Source organism: Mixophyes fleayi, chromosome 4, assembly GCF_038048845.1.
Source record: "Mixophyes fleayi isolate aMixFle1 chromosome 4, aMixFle1.hap1, whole genome shotgun sequence".
Taxonomy (NCBI): Eukaryota; Metazoa; Chordata; class Amphibia; order Anura; family Limnodynastidae; genus Mixophyes; species Mixophyes fleayi.
The window spans coordinates 261651755-261666404 of NC_134405.1; the positions used below are offsets into that span (position 1 = coordinate 261651755).

Here is a 14650-nt window from a genome sequence, read left to right on the forward strand (position 1 = left end):
AAACCACAGGAATCAGCAGGGCTGAATGAACAAGGAAACACAGGAACACCTTCAGAGACTCATGGGGAATGAGACTCCAAGATCAGGCAACGTGGTGTTGACCACAGGTGCTTAATATAGGGAGGTTGCCTGATCTGCCAATTAAGTTAAAGGAACATACACTGAAGGTTTGGAAAGGGCTGCGCATGCGCAGTCCCTCAGGATAGAGGACGTCCACGGTTCCTAATAGTCCGGGAAGAAGCACTCACAGTCCGGTGAGTGACAGGTTGTAGGTTGAGTTGATGCATTGAGAGCGAAGACTTCATCTTTGATTACTGGAAAGAGTGAATTGAGGGTGTATTGTGTAATGTAGTAGAGTGGGAGGAGTGTCTGGAATCTGGCATGAGGAAAAATCTTGTCGAATGGTGTTCACTTTGTCTTTGAAATAGGTGGCAATATCATGGGTTGTGAGGGAGGAAGGGGGGGGTGGGTGCAGGTGGACAGAGAAGTGGATTGAAGGTGCAAAGAGAAGACAAGGCGTTAAAGACTGAGAAGATATTAGAGATTTGAAGTATGTTTGGCAATTGAAAGGGCAATGCTATAAGAAGAAAGGATCAATTTACAGTGGAGGACATTGGGATAGAAATGAGATTTCCTCTAATGGCGCACTGCAGTGCAGAAGCAACTATTGCAGGTATTAAGTCTGTTTGGTGTGCCATTTCTGGGGTTTGGATCATTGGAGAATGTATTTGGTAGCTGGAGCTGCTGAAGTGAGTTTTTGTTGTATAAAGAGGCAGTCTGATTAGGGAAGGACAATGCAGACAGAGTAGGAAGTAGCTGGTTAGTAAAAATGTGGAGTGGTTTAAGAGTTTTTAAGTGTTGCTGTGTATATGGATTTGGTGCAGGGTGCAGGGCATGAAGTAAGGTGACACTGAAGGTAAGAAGGTTGTGGTCATAAAGTGGGAAAGTTATGATGGAGCAGTAGCGGGCAAAGACAAGGTCAAAGGAGTGTCCATCACAGTGGGTGGGAGATGAGGTCCACTGGGAGAGACTAAAGGAGGAAGTAAATGAAAGAAGTTTAGTGGCAGAGGAGACAATGCGATTATAAATAGGAATGTTTAAATCGTTTAGTATCAGAGTAGGCAGTTTAAAGGATAGGAAACAAGTGAGCCAGGCTGCAAAGTTGTCAAGAAATTGGGAAACTGACCTGGGGGCGATAAATGACAGTAACATGAAGGTGGAGAGGATAATATTGACAGATATAGCCTGATTAATTAGCGGACTTATCTTGTGCGGAAGTTGCGATGCGTATTTTAAGAACAAACGGGGAGATACGAAAGTAGCAATTCAACAAGGAACGGAAGTTGAAAGACATGCCCATCTTAAGTCATTTACGCAACGGTAAGTAAGATGAAACGGATCTTAAGCAGTCAATTCATATTAAGATGATCCGCTTCTTAAGATACGCTTCTTATTGAAAGATAAGACGGTGTTACTTAACGGCAAATGTGGGAGCTGTGAAGGGTTTGTTTGTATCCAAATGTATTGTGTAGAATTCTTGTAACCTAATCATTTGCATTAGCATTATATAATTATATTACCTTGAACAAATGATTTTAAAGTGTTAATGAGCTAAATCAACTAGAGATGCTCAGGCTCAGTTTTCTGAAAACCGAGCCCACCCAAACTTAGGGGACCCGAATAGTCTTGCGAGCAGGTTCATTACTTTCACACGTCCTTGGATCTGAATCGAGGCAAAACATGATCATTGCTTTGTCGGATCTCGCAGGGTTTGGATTCCATAAGTACCTCCCTCCCCAGGAGATCCAGCACCATTGCTCACACAGAAACAGTAGTAGCAGCGTTCTTGTCACTCTCCAGTCTCCAGTGACATTGCTCAGTGCCATTGCTCAGACAAAAACAGGGGTAGCCGTGTTCCTGTCACTCTCCCGTCTCCAGTGCCATTGCTCATACAGAAACAGGATGGGTAGCAGTGTTCTTGTAACTTGACAAAAATTTACTGGAAATGATTGGAAATTAATGTTATTGAGGTTAATAATAAGGTAGGCATAAAAAAAAAGCCAAATTATGTGATTTTAGCAAAAGAAAAAAGGGATTTTAGAAAAAAAAAATCGGGATCCAAAACTAGAGATGCTCACTGACCCCCGTGTTTTGGTTTTGGTTTTGGCTTTGGATCTGACACTTGCGTGTTTTGGTTTTGGTTTGCAATTTGTTAAAAAAATTAATTTTTGGCCTAAAATAACATAATTAAGTATTATTTTGTACATACATTATTATTATTTACCTCACTAACACTAATTTACAGTCATTTCCATTCAATTTTGACCACCTCCTAGGTCACAATATGATTTTCATATACTTTCAAAGAAAAATTGCTGCAGTTCTTGCCAGTGATAAGAAAAAGGCCATTGTCATGCCTGGGCATAAGACTAAAAATCCACGTCTTTAGTGTGGAATTATTTTTACACAAATCCTGACAACAGTTGTCTAGCCATTTGTAGCGTTTTTAAAGCCACACTCAGTAGAGGTATGGACCTTAACCATCTGGATCCTCATTTATGTTACGTCATTTTTCAGCGAGTTCTTGGAAAGCTGTTAGGAAAATTAGAAACTTAGGTTAAAAAAAATAACAACAAGCAGTCCAGCATCATCTGCCTCCCTTCTCTCATCTACATCCCAGCACCTGCAATCTACCCCCGCAACACCTTTATCATCAATATTCCCAGAACCAACAATTTACTGTTAAACAATCCGTTGCAAGAGGAAACAAGTAGCAAATCTGTCACCCAGTCGCAAAGCGGATCACAGACGACATAAGTATTATGCTAGTATTAGATCTGCGTCCAATGTCCATTATTAATGCAGCTGGTTTTAGACAGTTACTTGAGGTCTTCTGTCCCTATTACCAAATTCCATCACAACAACATTTTACTAGAAAAGCTATTCCTCACCTCTACCAGAAAGTTCATAAAAATTTAATTATTGGGCTACAAAATGCCATTCTACCCACTATACACTTAACCACAGATATGTGGGCAAGCGGAACTGGGCAAAATAAAGATTATATGACTGTGACAGCCCACTGGGTTGGTCATTTGCCTTCACCAGCAGGGACAGCAGCAGCATGTACCCAAGTACGTCACATTTTTCAGAAGTAGGCTACTTTGTGTATCAGCAGCTTCACTAAGAGGCATACAGCTGACAATCTGTTCCAAAAACTAAGGGATGTCATTGAAAGATGGCTAATCCTGCTTGGACTCTCCTGAGGATATGTCATTTCTGATTACAACCCCAATATTGTTCAAGCATTAAAGCGGGGTTGAATTCCATCACATTTCCTGTTTTGCACACACAATCAGCTTGGTGTTCCAGAACTTTTAAAAAATGACATGCAGGAGATGCTGTTTGTGTCTGTAAAAATTTAGGGGCAATTTCTGTTTTCTGCAACAGCATGTAGGAGAATGCAGCAGCTGCAAGAAGACAAGCATTTGAGGGGAATGTACTTTAGTCCAGCAAAGTAGTCACCTGTGAAGAGAGTGCAGGCACGGTTAGCTTGAGTCAAGTGATTGCCTTAATAATACATTTTCACAAGGAGCTACAGAAATTTAACGTGTGAAATAAAACAAAGTAAATGTGCTAACTATATTTTAATTTGTTGATTAAATACTTAATTTGCTTCGCAAGGATCCAAGAGCTATCAACATCTTGTTTGGACGTCTTCTCCTTCAGTTTCTCTGGCAACTGCTTGTTGTACAAAAAATTGCTTTCCCAAGACACCCAGGGGTAAATGTGTTAATGTCCGGATTCTTCAACTCCGGCGTGTTCAGCGCCTTCGGCGATTAAATTTAAAGCGGCGCTGCCATGTAAAGGGAAGTTTCCCTTTACAAGGCAGCGCCGCCTTAAATTTAATCGCCGAAGACGCTGAACATGCCTGAGTTGAAGAATCCGGACATTAATACATTTACCCCCCAGTGTTGATGCAGATGATTCAGCACAACATTTTGATATTTGCTCTGCTGTAAAAGAATTGCCCAAAAATCATGACAGCTCTGCCCTAAAATGAACTACTAATTCCATTTTGGAAAGCCATTATCGGCAATTACATCATAGTACACATACTTCTATGATGGTGGGATGAATTAGTATTGTTTGAGGAAGATTAGCACTGAACCCTGCCACCTCTCTTGTTTCTGAGTGAGCTATGGTACAATAAAATGTAACTGCAGATTTAGACCAAGACTGTCAGCCCTATTATTTCTATTTCAGCAATTACAATTAGCAATGGAGCAATGCAGCTCTTCTCTTTGGGTGTTACCTATATAACGCATTACAATTTACCTGCAAATTCTATAGACAAGCCTGCTTGTCTTCCTCGTCATCAATGATTCTTATCAATTGAGCACTCGTCTTTGGGTGTATATTAAACCCAAACCTTATTAGTGCAAATTAGGAAAAATACAGTTCAATCCCTGCTAGGCCTTCCATCATCCTTTGCATGTTAATAGTAGGATTGGTTGGAGTTATGGGCAAGGTCACACTTTTTTTTTGTCAAATCCTACAAACCAGCCCAGATGTCAAACTGTTGTGGTCTGCCACCTGCATCATCTCCGCTTGTGTTTGGAAAGTGCAAATTGGTGCCAGAACCTCACGTGCCAGAACTGCTGCCGCTGGTGCCACCCTGCTGCCACTGGTGCAGGACTTACACAATCAACCGCATCCTCATCAGTGCCCTCGTCGGCTACCCAAATGTCCCCCTCATCCTCTTCTAATTCCAAAGTGTTATCCTCACTTAGTGTATCACCGGCTATACTCGGGCTGTTCAGGCACACATCAGCAGAACTGCTGAAAGGGTCCTTCTTTATGGGTACATTATCAGAATGCTCACGATTAGACATACCACTGGTGGATGGACTCTCCACAGGGATTGGTGTCATTTCTGATTCTGAGCATACATTATCCTATAATGCCTTACTATTTTCTTGCAGCTCGGCTTTGACGCGTAACAGTAGTTGTGCACCACTTTTACACTCCAAATGACTTGGTCTTGCTTGGTCACGAGTAACCGTACAAGAAGAAGGCTCTGTAACAATTTTGGATCTGCTACTAGTAGAGAAAGGCGAAGGCCTCATTCTTTCTTTGCCACTGTGTGTGTTGTTGGCAAAAAATTTTTTATCGGCACTTAACTTTTCCTCAGTTACACTTCTTTTTCGCTTCAACACGGTAAATTATTTTTTGGTGTGTGTTTTTTTCCCTGATTTAAAAAGACTATGTACTTTTACATCGGCTTTACCAAGTGACGTATTGGGAACACTACCATCAGGACTGGTGCCAGAGCCTGCTTGCTGATTCTGCTCATATGTGGACTGCTTTGAATCCATTTCAATGAGCCCAAACCACTTGTAGTGCAAAAAATTGTATAGATACTGCTGATAAATATCACTTTTGACAGCCAGAAAAATTTATGTTTCACACTGGGGAATATGGGACACCCCAAAGCACTTGTAGTGCTAAAAATTGAAAAATAAGCCTCCTCTAACCTCCTCTCTTCCTGCTCTAACAATTGCTAATAGAATTGAATAGATTATAAATGAAAGAATAATACAAAGAATAAGGTGTACAATTATTGCTCTGTCCCTGCTATAATACAGCCTGTGACCTAATCCTGCTCTCTCCCTCTGTCAAATGGCGATGGATTGCTGTGGAGGTGGGTATTTATGCTTTTCAAATCTCGCGAGAACCGAGCTCAGAAATACAAATACGTCACGATGACGTTTTGCCTCGATTTCGATTCCGAACGGGCGGGAGAGTACTGAGCCTGCTCGGTTCGGTACTTGGATAGGCAAAGTTTGGGTGGGTTCGGATCTCGGGGAACCGAGCTCGCCCATCTCTATCCAAAACCAAAACACGTGAGGGCCGGTTTTGCCAAAACCAAAACACGGAGTTAATCCAGATCCAAATCACGGGGGTCAGTGAACATCTCTAAAATCAACACACATTCTTATTCACCTACATGAAACATCATGCAATGTGTTTGATTTGATCTGAGAATGTGGATGCATTTGCATTTCATAATAATTCACTAGCATAAATAAACATGCATATTAAAATAAATATTAGTGTATAAAAATTTATATCATTAACGTTACAAAATACGTGGCATACTCTTATTAGAAAAAAAGGAACCTTGTGAGACTTCAATCTGGAGTGAGAGTGGAAGGGAGAATGTGCCATAGGTGGGTACAATACAGGAGCAGTTAGAGAGGTAGGAATTGACCCCGGAGAGAACTGTGTCTAGATGGACAATGGAGTGAGAGATGTGTAGGAGAACAGGGTGTTCAACAGTGTCCAAAGCAGCAGAGAGTTATGGGAAATTGAGTATTGCGAAATTAAAATATTAATATTTTTTTATAAACACATTTTCAGTAATCAAATTAAACAGTTTAAAAACAAACTGTAAATACAAACTCCTTTTTAAAAAAAAAAACAAAACAAAAAGATCAAATAGAAACACATACATGTTGGTTTTATCCCATGGTTAGAGGTTTTGCAAGGCAGGTCATGGTGGAACCTATAATGGCTGTCTTCTTTCTCTGTTTAAAATATTAGAGAAAAAGAGATCAACCTTAGGCCATTTTGAAATAAAATATTACTTGACTGTGTACTTTGTAGATTTTACAGCTTGAAAGTACAGATGTGTACAATTTCTGATGTCTTAACTGTAACACAGGTCCCCCAATAACCTAAAAGGAATAACATTGTTAACTATTAGATACTTACATGCTTACAAAGGCAACTTCTTCATGTCCTGCTCCTCCTCCTCCATGAAATGATCCTTGTCGCACCCTCTTGGTGCTCCAGCTGTCAGCTGGGTCATAAGGTCTGTTGGAATAAATTAAACACATTTAGCTACCCAGAGTCATATGCCCGATCTCACTCCTGACGTGTGATGTAAAGATCTTGGCTAAACTGCTGGCACTGAGGCTAAATAACGTGGTGTTGGAATTGATTCACCCGGATCAGACTGGGTTCATGCTGGGCAAGTCCTCATCTATTTACCTTAGGAGGTTATATACCCTCCTACAGGTGCGGTCGCCTCCTGAGGAGAGCGAAGTGGTGGTATCCCTCGACGCGGCTAAGGCGTTCGACTCGGTGGAGTGGCCGTACCTGTGGGAGGTGTTATCCCGTTTCGGGGTGGGTTCCAATTTCATAAAATGGGTTAAGTTACTTTATTCACATCCTGTAGCTCGGGTATGTGTAAACGGCCACCTCTCCCAGCCATTTCAATTGGAAAGGGGCACAAGACAGGGATGCCCATTATCTCCTGCTTTGTTCGCACTAGCAATAGAACCACTGGCCTGCCTTATTCGTAACAATAAAGATATTAAGGGACTTCAATCAGAGCATAGGGAAGATAAGGTGGCGTTATACGCTGATGATATGCTGCTGTTCCTTGCTGACCATAAAGAGTCTCTGGGTACTCTCCTGAGGGTGGTTGATTGTTTTGGGGTATGAGCAGGCATGCATTGCCAAAATTTGAGCAGGCATGCATTGCCAAAATTTGAGAATGCATTGCCAAAATTTGAGAATATGTGGTACAGGTGGGTGGAGTCTCCATTTTATTTTGTATCCTCGAGTCCTGATGTCCCGAATACATGAGGGTCTGGTTCCCCTGGATTACATAATAACAATAATAAAGTCCATAACAAAAAGCAGAGCCCCGCCTCTGCAGAGTACGTATGCAAGAGTATTTACAATGTATATTCCTAATTAAGTATTGTACAAATGTTATCATTATGCGATACTGGTGTCTTACAATTTAACCAATATTTTATATTTAATATTGACATATTTGCGACTGTATTTTCTTTCTTCTGTATTTGTTTATTTTTTGTTTTGTTGTTGGTATGACTATGTATGTACCTTGAAAATTTCCAATAAAAATACTGGATTTAAAAAAAACAAAAACACATTTAGCTATTTACTAAAATGGTGTCTGTTTCTCACTTATCCTCAAAATGAAATAAATTATCTTTCATAAGATATCTCCATTAGAACACATTGACAAATCAGTGATTTAAAATCAATAAACAGACACAACACTTAATGTAATGACCTGGGCAGAAAAGAACATTCACATAGTGAGTTAGATATATGATTAACACAGACTATGGTTGATTAATGTTTATTTTTCAGGTGAGGCAGGCATGTCCTAGCTAAGGTCTGGTAGTATATCAATGAAAGTCTTTAGTTTGGTTTTTTTTCAGCTAAGCTCTAACAGTCAACCTTCAACATTATTTTTATAAGTGCTATGGCTAGAAAACTTGCATCTGATAATCTCAGCAGGGGTAGGCAGCCCTTACAGCCCGATTACAAAAGAATTGTCGATTTCAAAGGTAAACATTTTTTTCAGTCAAAGCTGTCTAGTGCATGCATTTGTTTATGTTTAGAAAACTGAAACACGCCTTTACTTTCATTACCAAAAAACAATTGTATTTTTTGACAAACATATAACATGTGGAAGTGCCAAAATACATAAGAATCATCTTAATAGAAATTAGATTGAAAAACTTCAGAACACCCCCCCCCCCCAAAACAAAACAAATACTGAGCTGAAAATTATAATACAAAAACACACGTTAAAATGCAAGTTACATATGAAAATCGAGATGCACTGTTATTGTGGAACATAAAATATCTTACAAACACAAACTTTTAAAGTGTCTATAAAAGAGTAAGAGAAAAAATAACTCTAAAAGTGCACTATACAAATCCACACCAGTAAACTCAACTATAGACTCCTAACCAACTTCAAGTGTGCATGAAGCACTTTTATAGTAGATTGTAATGAGACAAGTATTTGCAGGTGTATGGCCCACTGTGGTATCAGATGACGAGATCTGATGCTGGGTCTATGCAACACTGTTTACGGATATCTGTTGTTTAATTTTATACTGATTAAAATAGGTTTGCGTTTATTTCTGATTGTGATTTTTTCTGAGATGCATTTGCATAGACATTCTTATTTTAATTGTTTTTTTTTTAAATATGATCCTTCATGTCAGTAATTAAGAAGGTGTGTCCAATTGTTCATTTAATTATGCTCATTAACACTTTAGGTTGCCACTAGTGCCTGTGTTGTGTTGTTTGTTAGTTTCAATCTGAAGTATGCCTTATTGGTTAGACAAACCAGCTGCCAACAGTAGGGTCATGAATATGAATCCAAAGTCATGGACGTATCTATAAACCCACAGAAACATGGAGATATACAATGTGTAGAGTATTGTATCGCGCATGTATATTGATGATTGCAAATTGTTATCTCTTGAATTCGCATTCACATTTACTTACAATTAAAAATTTCAGATGACACATTTTTCATGTTGGAGAACAAGAGAATGTGTGTGTAATTCTTTATTGTTTATCCTTAAACCTTCATGTTGGCAGTAGTGCCTGTGTTGTATTGTATCTTTTTTAGGAACACTATTAACTTGGTTTACGGTTTATGTACTCATATGTTATTTTACCTAATAGGACTTTCAAACATGGTGCTTGTCTTTCAAGTCCATATAATGCATGTACTGCTTGATCTGCACGTTGTCTTAGTGGTTAGACAATCCGCTTTTCATCAGTAATCATGAGTTTGATTCCTGACCCATTTTGTGAAATATGCCTATATTGCACGTTGAAATTTGTGTGGGACAAGCAGCTGTTCAAAACAAAGTGAAGCCAAATAAATAGAAAATATCCACAGATAAAAGAAACAACACCTAAAAAAAGTCAGAAGGCAAAAAATGACAAACAATTTAAAGCCCAACAATTATTATATTATACATCAATGATTTTACATTGCAAATTATTAAAACAGTGCATCTACCATGCATTCAGAGCTAAAATATTTAATTGAGTAATAATTTACATTAATAAAAATTAAAGAAAAAAAATTGTTATGAGAGAAGAGTATGCAGGTGTATGTTGTGCATATATTGTGCATTTTTTTGATTATGGGTTTTTAAAACAAACCTTGTTTTTACAACAGTTTAGTGTGGTGGTTTATTTGGCACTGCTGGTGTGTGCAATTGTTAATTTTTAAGAGTAACACATTAGCTTGCCAGTAGCACTTGCCTTGCATGCAATTGTGTATTGTTGAGCTTTTTGTTCTAGTCTATATCATGCACATATTGTTTCCATCTGCACATTGGCTTAGTGGTTAGACAATCCACCTTCCAACAGTGGGGTCATCAGTTTGAATCCTGAGTCATGGCCTTATCTCTGTGGAGTTTAAATATCCTCCCCATGTTTGTGTGGGTTTCCTATGTGTCCTTTATGGAAGAGTACGCATGGTTTATGTTCGCAAATGTTATCTTTATAGTTTTAACAAATTAAGCTGTTATGCCTTTCATTTATACTAGTGTATTATTAACCATGTTTAAAAAATATCAAATAAGGTATAGGATAACTATGAGATATTACACGTCAACTGCTTCACATTGCAATTTATTACAACTGTTCATCTACCATCTATCTATTTTTTGAAAAATAGTACATTGTTTAATGTATGACATAATAATATAATTTTCATATAAATTTAAGAAAAAAAATTCAGAGTGAAGATGTTAAGATGTATGTTGTGCATACTAAGTTATAAGTGTTTTAAATGAACAATGCTTTTTTTACTCTTTAGTGTTGTAATTCAGCGCTGCTGCTATAGCTTTTTAGGACTTAAATATGACCCCAAGCTTCCTTAAGTGTTAAGCAATAAGTTAAGAAAAACGTTAAGCATTTCTTCTTATCTATCCGATGGATCCGTAGGTAAACGCCTACCCTTCTTAAGTCAGTAGGATTTCCGCCCAATCTCTGCCCATTACCCTCCCTTTCCCAACCCTTGTGGAGGGGGAAACTTCTTAAGTTCAGTTAAGCAGGAGTTTCATCTTAACTTAAGAAATTCTTAACTTACCCAATGGATTTTCCTTCTTATCTCCATTTTCTGGGCATGCGCAGAGTCGATTTTTGCAAGATCTGAAAAAAAACAGCAGATAAAATCGCTAATGAATCAGGCCCATAATGTGGACTCGAAGGAAGAGAATGAGAGGTAGGGTTCAGAGGGTAGGACTTGGAGAAAGTAGAATGCCTACTCCACCACCTTGAGCTGCAGGAGATGTAGTGACAGAGGAGGTGAGACAATTTTCTGCAAAGGAGGTTTAGGGTTTTTGAAATTAATAGATCATGAATGAATACAAGTTTGTTACAAATAGATCTGGCATTTCATAGTGCACAGGAGAAAGGAAGAGAGGGTAGTGGAGATATGTGGATAAGGTTGGTGGGATTGAAAGTATGAAGTGGATGGAAAGCTTTGGGTTGGAGCAAGGTGCATGAGTAGTTAATTGGGATTGTATATACTGTACCCAGAGTTAGGTGAAATGTCACCAGCAGCCACTAGAAGGAACAGTGTGATAAAGAGGAAGTGCAAGGAGGTTTTGTGTGTGTGAGCTTTATTTCTGTTTATGTAGGCTGGTGAGTGTAGTGGGTGCAGGAAACAAAAGAGTCCATGAGCACAGACTACCGAGGAGGGAAGTAGCGAAGGGGAAATAATAACAGGGGAGGGAGAAATAGGATGATGGAGAGAGAAGAGGAGTTTGGAGAGAAGTGTGGTGAAACTGAATAGGAGAAAGAGAGAGTATAAATTGAATAGGTGCATGATGGAGAGATTTGAGAGATGTGGATGAATGTGTATTAGCTAGGGTATGTAATAAGACAGTGCGAAGGAACAATTGGTCCAAATTGTGTAGGGCAATGGAGGATGTGAAGAATACTTTACTGCCACCTGGCAGGGGTTAATAGAGTAGGCAGTTGTTGTAGCTCTAACACGATGAAGTCCAGGATGCTGACAGTTGGGTGCAGAGGGTCCAGCAGCCAAACAGAGATGGCAACAGCAATCACAATTAAGCTCAATGGGCAGATGAACAGATGTAGAAACAGCAATGACTGTTGAGCTCTCTGAGTGCCACAGCTGAACAGAGATTGCGGTCCAGAAGATCCCAAAACAGCCATGTTCCTGGTGTGAAGTCGATCCTCCTACTATGATGTTTTCCAACAGTTTTCAGAAATATCTAAAGCTTTATATTTGTGAGAATAAGGAAAAGTGGAAGCCTGGGTAAAAAGCAGAGCCAATGTGTATCGTATGAGCCAGGTCCACGCCAGAAATATTTACAACCACATATGCGTACACAGAACCAATAAGCGCAACAAAAGTTTGTAGACATTTGTTATCATAACAAAAAAAGCACCTTTTATTAAGCTTTTTATAATACAAGAGATATAATCCTCATTGAATGAGGGTAACAAAACTTTTCCCAAGTATACACAAACAACTTCCCAAAACATATGCACAATCAATGAAGAAAACTAACAATAGCGCTGTGAGGCAGCAATGCTAACCATTGTGCGATCTGATATAAAATTTCAAATGTTCCTACATAATGCATACAAAACCTGTTTAAAAGTAATTATATTTCTGTCTAAACACAGCTTCATCCAGTTGCTTAATGGAAGAATATGTCCCCTGACTTCTGTATCATACAAAGCAGTTGTGAATAGTTTGTTGAGCAGTCGCACACAAAAATCCATTGAACTATTACTGTCTCTTAAATCTATATCCTACAAAGGAATTAGTGGAAATATGTCTTATCAAGTTCCGTACAGAATGTACCACAGTTGTTGTCCTAGTCTATCAATAGTAAGCTTTCTGGGAAAGTAAGCCTATAAAGTAGAATATCTCCACTGGCAAATAAAAAGAAACAAGAGCCCTATCGCTGGTAAACTGGTGCATATGGGAGCCCTAAAGAAACAATACAGAGTTCAGCTCTTCCAAGTACATAGGCGCAGGTATTTCACTGACTTGTAGCTAATGCAAACTATATGTTTATACACTTAACGGCTGTTTTATATATGCAGTCAGGCACGACTGAAGCCATTGTATTATATCAGGTTTCTCTTAACCTGTTTTGACTACACTTTTATTTTTAAACGCTAAGCATAAATGATTTTCTGTGCATGTCTTAGCTTGTAGTTGACCTCACACAGCTGTGATGCACAATCTGTGAAGGCCAGACCTTTCTACAGAGAAATGGCAGCGTGAGAACATAGGGTAGACCTGCTGACAGAACTGCTCCACCCCTCCTCTTTCTCTGTCTGCTCTGCGACAGCATATCATCCCTCCCAGAATCTACAGATTAACAGCAGTAAGAACCTCTCAGCTGTTATGCTACAGGTAGGTGATCAGCACTTGGATGGTTAATTATACATAAGACTGTGCACTTAAGGAAATTGTCTGCTTAGGGTGTGGCTGATTTCAAATGCAGGCAACACATTTTGTCTGCCTTCTCAATAATTTGTCGGATTTGTAAAGCATTGCTAACTGATATTAAGGATGGGGATTAATGTAGTCATGTAAAAGAGGACAAGGGTGCATTTCAAAAATATATCTATGATGCTTTTCAATGATGAATGGCACCAACCTACATCTAACTGTCCATTAGCGTGCAAACCTGTTCAGTCTGCTTCACTATTGACTGAAGATTTAATTGCACAAAATATGTTGTTATAAGCAATGTTTTCTACAATATTATCATAGTTCACATGATAGTGCAAACATTTTAGATGATAAGAGAGGGAGCTGTCACGGATAAATTATACCCACTGGATACGATGGTCTATTCAGACATTGGAATCACGCCATGGCTCATAAGAATCTGAGCTCCCTAGAGTGTAAGTAGTAATCCACATCTGCATTACGGTTTGGGCCAATATACTAACAATGCTCCAATTGTGGTGATAAATAGAAATTTTTTTTTATCATTGTTTATAAATAAATTACTTACCGTCTGCTTTTCTGGAAAAAATATTACTAAGGCATCTGAGTAATGTACCACTTCACAGGGATAGTCTCTACCATTGAATACACAATGCAACCTGAAGCCTAGTTATGGTTAAGTATGGTTAAACAATTAAAAACATCTAAGTAAAGTATAAAAACATATATAATTTGAATTAAATATTTTTAAATATTAATGCATTTAAAAATGTTTTATTCCAAGAACAAGTAACCCCGCAATACTCAATTAGTTAAATAGGCTTCCACATGTCATCACAAAGGCTGGCAAAACCTGACAGGGTTGTCATAACATTGCTATTAATTGTGAAAACTCCAGTTTACTATAGCAATATGTCCTTTTCATAAATAGTCATTTGTCCTTCAGCACATAAAACAATCACTACAGATCTAATTAATTTATTTAATACTTTTGATACTGACCTATAATTCAAAGGCTCCAAAATTCCCTCAAATGTGTACGTTATTGCAAGACAATTGCAATAATTATATTTATTTATTTTTACATCTACCTTCTTCATTCACAGAACTTCTAGATGCCTTACACTGGAGTGTTTATATATTTGTTTGAGCTGCTTAATGTTTGCATATTCCCACTTAAGAAGTAATCATAATCAAACTACATCAACACGTGAATATCACAGTAAATAAAGTATATACCTTTTTATGCATTTATTAATACATGCAAAATAATTTAATTGGTTTTCTGCTAAATTAGTGAAAACTGCACCTTTGATGGAGAGTCACAAGTAGGTCTCTAAG

The 14650-nt window shown here is 38.5% G+C and overlaps 1 protein-coding gene across 5 annotated transcripts in view; it reads left to right on the top strand.

The window, feature by feature from the left end:
* The window catches only part of FGF1 (fibroblast growth factor 1), a 233073-nt gene that overhangs the window by 34691 nt on the left and 183732 nt on the right, over positions 1 to 14650 (top strand). For 2 of the 5 annotated variants that reach the window (XM_075209695.1, XM_075209694.1), the window contains exon 1: positions 13133 to 13267. The exons of 1 other annotated variant lie outside the window; for it this stretch is intronic. The gene's annotated coding sequence lies outside the window, so the exon portion shown is untranslated. Of the gene's footprint in view, positions 1 to 13132; positions 13272 to 14650 lie in introns of those variants that run through there. 2 more of the 5 variants (XM_075209696.1, XM_075209692.1) reach the window with 2 other exon arrangements.